We start from the raw sequence: 5,272 nt of genomic DNA on the forward strand, positions 1-5,272 counted from the left end.
AGCACGGGTTGTGAAAAGGCCCAGGTCGAGCGGCATGCGCCACACGAGGATCTCTTTCTTGGGACAAACCTCCCTACAATGCCAACACTCGTATGGTCTGCGGGTTTATCCTCTAAAAAAATATGCCTTTATGCCCTATGGATGTAATTTAAAAAACATAAGGATTTTGACGGAGCATACATTTTTTTGTGAATGGGTGAACTTTATTTGAAATTATAGAATTATGGCACACAGAGCTACGGGAGAGATAGTAAAACAAAGTGGAGTGCTCCTCCCTCCCAGCTTGCGTGCGGGGGCAATTTTCTCACCAACCAGATCCTGTACCTCTTGTAGAAGGGAGCCGACATTCCGTCTAGTCCTGGTGCTTTGAGATCACCCATGCCATCAAGAGCCTTTTTCAGTTCCTCTCGAGTGAATTCTGCCTTGAGCATATCGTTCATAGCTTGGGACACACTAACTGGAGCAGGCGCCGCTGCCGGATCTCATTTCCTCATCCTTCTTCCAGGCCAGACCACCAGATCCGGAGTGCCGCCGCCGGATCCCGTCCCCGTAGGAACCCTTCGCGTCACCGCGAATCCCACAGCGGCGGACATGGTGGCCTCTGCAGGTGAGCTGGCTCCGGCCGCTCGGCTGTCCACTCCGCTCCAGGATCCCCTGCTCCCGTGCTCCACCACCACCAGTGGCCCCACGCGCGCCACCGGGAGTCCCAAGGCAGCGGCCATGGTGGCCTCTACAGACGACCGCTCGGGTCCGCCGCCGCTCCAGCACCGACCGATGGGCGGCCATGGCACTCCGCCCGTCGACCTACTAACTCTGTTTTTTTCGACTGAGGCGCTTGCAAGGATGAGGGGAATAGGGGGATAAGGAGGTACTATAACCTTTCGCCTCGCACTTGTTACTGCCTTTACATATTTATTATTTCATTATAAGGGTTGCTTGCGAGAGTCGATTGCCACCGCACGTGCCACCAGGTTGACATAGAACACGCATTGTATGGGCTTTCCATTATTACCAGATACTCCAATATCTTGATTTAGGGTTTAGTATCTACTTTATCTATCTTGCAATGCAACAATGATTGATGAGCTAAAGAGCGGTGATTGTTGTTGGGAGCTGTCAATTCGTTTTTTCTATGGGCCATACTTGCACCATAAGAAAATGTTCTATTAATTAGGTGCTCAGCCTGCAGTTGAGGTTTTCATTTATTTGTCTTGGTTGGTTGATGCCATGTGGAACACGGCTAGTTGGATTGTAGGAAAATGTTCTATTAATTAAGCATTCAGCCTCCTGTTCAGGTTTTCACTTATTTGTCCGGGCTGGCCGATGCCACGTGTGAGTGGCGGTTTTAGTTCACCCCTGTATGGCTTTCCATTGTTTCCTAAATAGTTCATTGTCAACAGGGTGCTGACGATTAATGTTTATGAGCCATGCTACTTGCACTGTGTTAAGCCTGCTGTTGAGGTTTTCATTTATTTGTATGGGTTGGCCATGTCACGTGCAACATAGCTAATTTTATGCTTAATTTTTTCTACGAGCCATGCTAGTTGGACTGCAGGGAAATGTTGTGTTAATTAAGTGTTCAGCCTCCAGACCAGGTTTTCATTTATGTGTCTGGGTTGCATGATGCCACGTGTAGAAAACGACTAGAGAGTGGCGGTTTTAGTCCACCCCTGTATGGCTTTCCATTGTTACCCAATAGTTCAAATGGTTAGTATCTAAATTTAGATTTAGAATTTATCTTATTTTATCACGATGAGTTGGACAGTGGTGATTGTCAACAGGGGCTGACGATTAATGTTTTTCCTATGAGCCATGCTAGTTGCACTCTAGGAAAATTGTTCTATTAAGCATTCAGCCAGCGGTTGATGCTTTCATTTACTTCTCTGGGTTTTGCCAATGCCTCGTGTAAGAGTAAAATGGCTAGTAGTATGGTTATTACGCCATCCTTGTATAGACTACAATGTTATAGGAGCCGGTAAGAGCAAAAGTTGAATAGCGTGGATAAATCATAACCAATGCTTGAGGACCAGAGCAGGTGGCCCCAGATTTTGCGGGAATGTGTTTATTTTCTTCTTTCCAGCTCACCTTCTGACCTGAGATTCAATCTGTTTTCTCGTTTCAGCTGGGCTCTAGATCCAAAGGGCGCTGCCTCTTACAGCAGCTGGACATCTATCAAGAGGTATGGCTGACGCAACCTGAATTTTCCTTTTTGCTGTCATGTTCATTCGTTTCAGATTCAATTTGATATGTGATCTGTTCATTTGCAGGGTGCTGGATTGGCAGTCCTCCACAGTTGCTGGGAAGAAGAAGATGGGTAAGCTCCTCTTTTCAGATATGGAAATGATAAATCATATAACTGTTTGCAGATATATTTCAGTTCACCCGTAACAGATTCTGATATATTTTTCTGTATGTGAGATATAACCATATTCTTATTTCACTACTAATATTACTACCTACTTCTACATATCAGTTGTATCGCGCTACTCTGTTAATACTCTAGATTCTGGAGGACCTTCTGTTTTTAGGTTATTGTTATCTTCCAGCCTTTATCATACATTCTTCTTATCCAATTGTACTGATACCAAAAATAATTGAGAAAGCATGGAATGGAATATATTGTTTTTGATGGACTGAACCATAAGGGGAGTATTTTCTGATGGAACATGTGCTTTATCTTAGTGTCAACCATCAAAGGTTTATTGCGACGGATAGAGAAGAAAAGGCATGCCATAATATCATAAGCCTGATGTAAACACAGATATGGTTCTGTTTCAGCTTCTGTAAACGCTTCGAATTCCAAAACTCTGCTACCTCTGAGTGACTATACACATGTATACATTCAGTAGAAAACTCTGCTACCTCTGAGTTATATTGATAATGCGCGTAATTGGTAGTAGCTCTGCCTAGGTGGATGCTTGCTACTGACTGGGGGCAGCAACAGTGTGCATTCGTGCTAGCTCTTCCTCCCCCAATTACAGTGGTTGAAATTGGGGGAACCTGGGCTGCTTTTGCTGTTGGTTGGGAGGACGAGCTGCACCGCGCATTCGTGTTACCCCCCAACCCCCACCCCCACCCCCATTATTTTTGTGGTTGAGCTGGGGGACCAGACAGTGGTTTGTGTTCTGCTTTTAGATCCTGGGTACCAATGTATTTATATTTAGTATATTAAAATTGAGTGTCACCTTCTGAAGTTAAATTGTTATTACTTTTAGGCACCTCCTTCGCCCAGCCGCTCCTTTGGGATCCTGCTACACTCCTCGCCACCACCTTCTCCTTCTCCCAGCTGGCCGCCCCCTTTCTTTGCAGCTTGACATAAAGATTAGCATGTGTGTGTGTCCTGCAGCTCGAGAGGGACAAAATAGGAGGTCACCATGAAATGTCGAAAGAGAAAGAGAGGCCGTAAGAGTGGATCATTCATTTGTCATTGGTTTCTCATCACTTATCCAATACTTTCTTTGTTGCTATCTTTCGATGATGTACTGACTTGCTATATCTATATTCTCCATATGTAAATACGCAAGGGAGTGGATACCAGTATATTACTCTTTCCGTCCATATAATCAGATGGTTGTTTGTCAATTTTATAAAATTCTTTGGATTTGCTCAATATGTGGCATGTACCTAGGACCATTCACTCCAATGTGGTATGAGAACATTTATTTTCTAATTGTTCTTGGTTTGATGTCAAGGCCTACTCATTCTTGAAATCTATGTGGATTTTTCAGAAACACTATGTTCCAAGAACTTTATTCAATAGAGCTGGGCATATAGGTCCGTCATGACTGGCAATGCCCTATAGGTCCGTCTCCGTCTCAATCTCGATCTCCTTGTGGACTGAAAGCTGATGCCATGTCTTTTATGTGATTTGATGCCTCTGGTTCTTCCATGATATATTCTATTTGCTGTCTTGAAGGATGGCTTGGTTGATGCAATCCGTGTATCCCTCACCGATCCACTTGGAACTCATGCTACAGACCATCAATTAGGTGTGGTAATGACCTTTTCCTTTCCTGAGCATTTCATTTTCCTCTTGTTTTTAGTTGCTATACTGTAATGGTGTTTTTTCAGTGGTGCTTTGCCTTATCTATTGCTATATATTTATCCTTTTGAATACTGTGTGACCTGCTAATTTAGACATTGTCAGTACATCTATTATTTTTTGGCTTATATCTATATTAGTTAAGATGCTTCATGTAGTTTCATGGCATTTTTATTTTTCTTCTTGGGATCTGTTGACTTTGTAGCTGAAATTTCATTATGTATGAATGAAAAAGAACGGGAATAAGCAGACCATGTGTATAAATATCACTAACTACTGATACTTTGCATCAGTTATCTAGAAGTAATTCATGTTGTACCCTTAGGATCAAAGTATAAGTTGTTTTCGTCCAAAGAAATGCATTATAGATTCACCAATTATGTGCTTACAATCTGAAATAGGCTAACCAGCAGAAAAATTGGTTCAATTATGATATTATTGTTCAATCCAAAGAAATGCATTATAGATTTACCAAGTATAAGTAGTATACTCTCTAGAAGTTTGGCACTGCCCATTTTTTGTCATTTAATTGTTCTATAGTGTTATGCTCCTGTAGTAACCATTTGGTTTTGATGGCAGGATAACCATACTCAAGTCTGGTAGTGTGATGGCTCCTGTGGAACTAATCTCTGCACAATTTGTTTCAATGAGCACCCAGGTAATTCAGATGCTCCATTTGATTCTTGGACACTCTCCCTGCTGCTCATTTCACAACTACGTCTCCATCATAACTTCAATCTGTTGTTTTCAAACAGTAAGGGAGAACACTACTGATACAGTATATATTGGACATTGAATTGGTGCTCCATGGAGCCAGGGCACCATGATTTATACACAAATCCAAACCAAATTTGGGTATAGTTTTTCTGGAAATTTTAGTTCTGGGGTATAATACCTGATTATTATAGAATTCAAGTACTCTACATCTGGGATATTGCTGTGCATATCTATTTCTGCATACCATACTGCTTGTATATAAAATCAACATATATCTGCAGTCAAACAATCATTAGAAAAAGTAACTGCAATTTGGCTTTAGTACAAATATTTCACATATATGCGCCTTAGTTCTATGTAATGCTTTCTTGTTCTCTAAGGTATCCTCCTATCTTTGATGGAAGTAGTAGCATTTTTCTGGCAGAGCTAATGGCAGTGCTGCTTGGATTGATCCTAATGGGATCCTGTACATCTCGATGTAATATTGATGATCAAGTATCGTCCAGTATATAT

At 42.1% G+C, this 5,272-nt stretch overlaps 1 long non-coding RNA gene across 4 annotated transcripts; it reads left to right on the plus strand.

Moving 5' to 3' along the window:
- The first annotated feature begins 334 nt into the window (after nucleotides 1-334).
- On the plus strand, nucleotides 335-5,098 carry LOC125540474. Of its 4 annotated transcripts, none has more exons than XR_007297324.1 (8): nucleotides 335-868; nucleotides 2,123-2,179; nucleotides 2,268-2,314; nucleotides 3,216-3,402; nucleotides 3,525-3,802; nucleotides 3,917-3,994; nucleotides 4,622-4,700; nucleotides 4,798-5,098. It is a non-coding gene; the product is annotated as an uncharacterized LOC125540474 (long non-coding RNA). The 4 variants fall into 4 exon arrangements; XR_007297323.1 differs by having other exon boundaries at nucleotides 336-868; nucleotides 3,216-3,647; nucleotides 3,729-3,802; XR_007297322.1 differs by having other exon boundaries at nucleotides 340-868; nucleotides 3,216-3,802; nucleotides 3,917-3,989.
- The last annotated feature ends 174 nt before the right edge of the window (nucleotides 5,099-5,272 follow it).

This window comes from Triticum urartu, chromosome 2 (assembly GCF_003073215.2).
Source record: "Triticum urartu cultivar G1812 chromosome 2, Tu2.1, whole genome shotgun sequence".
Lineage (NCBI taxonomy): Eukaryota > Viridiplantae > Streptophyta > Magnoliopsida > Poales > Poaceae > Triticum > Triticum urartu.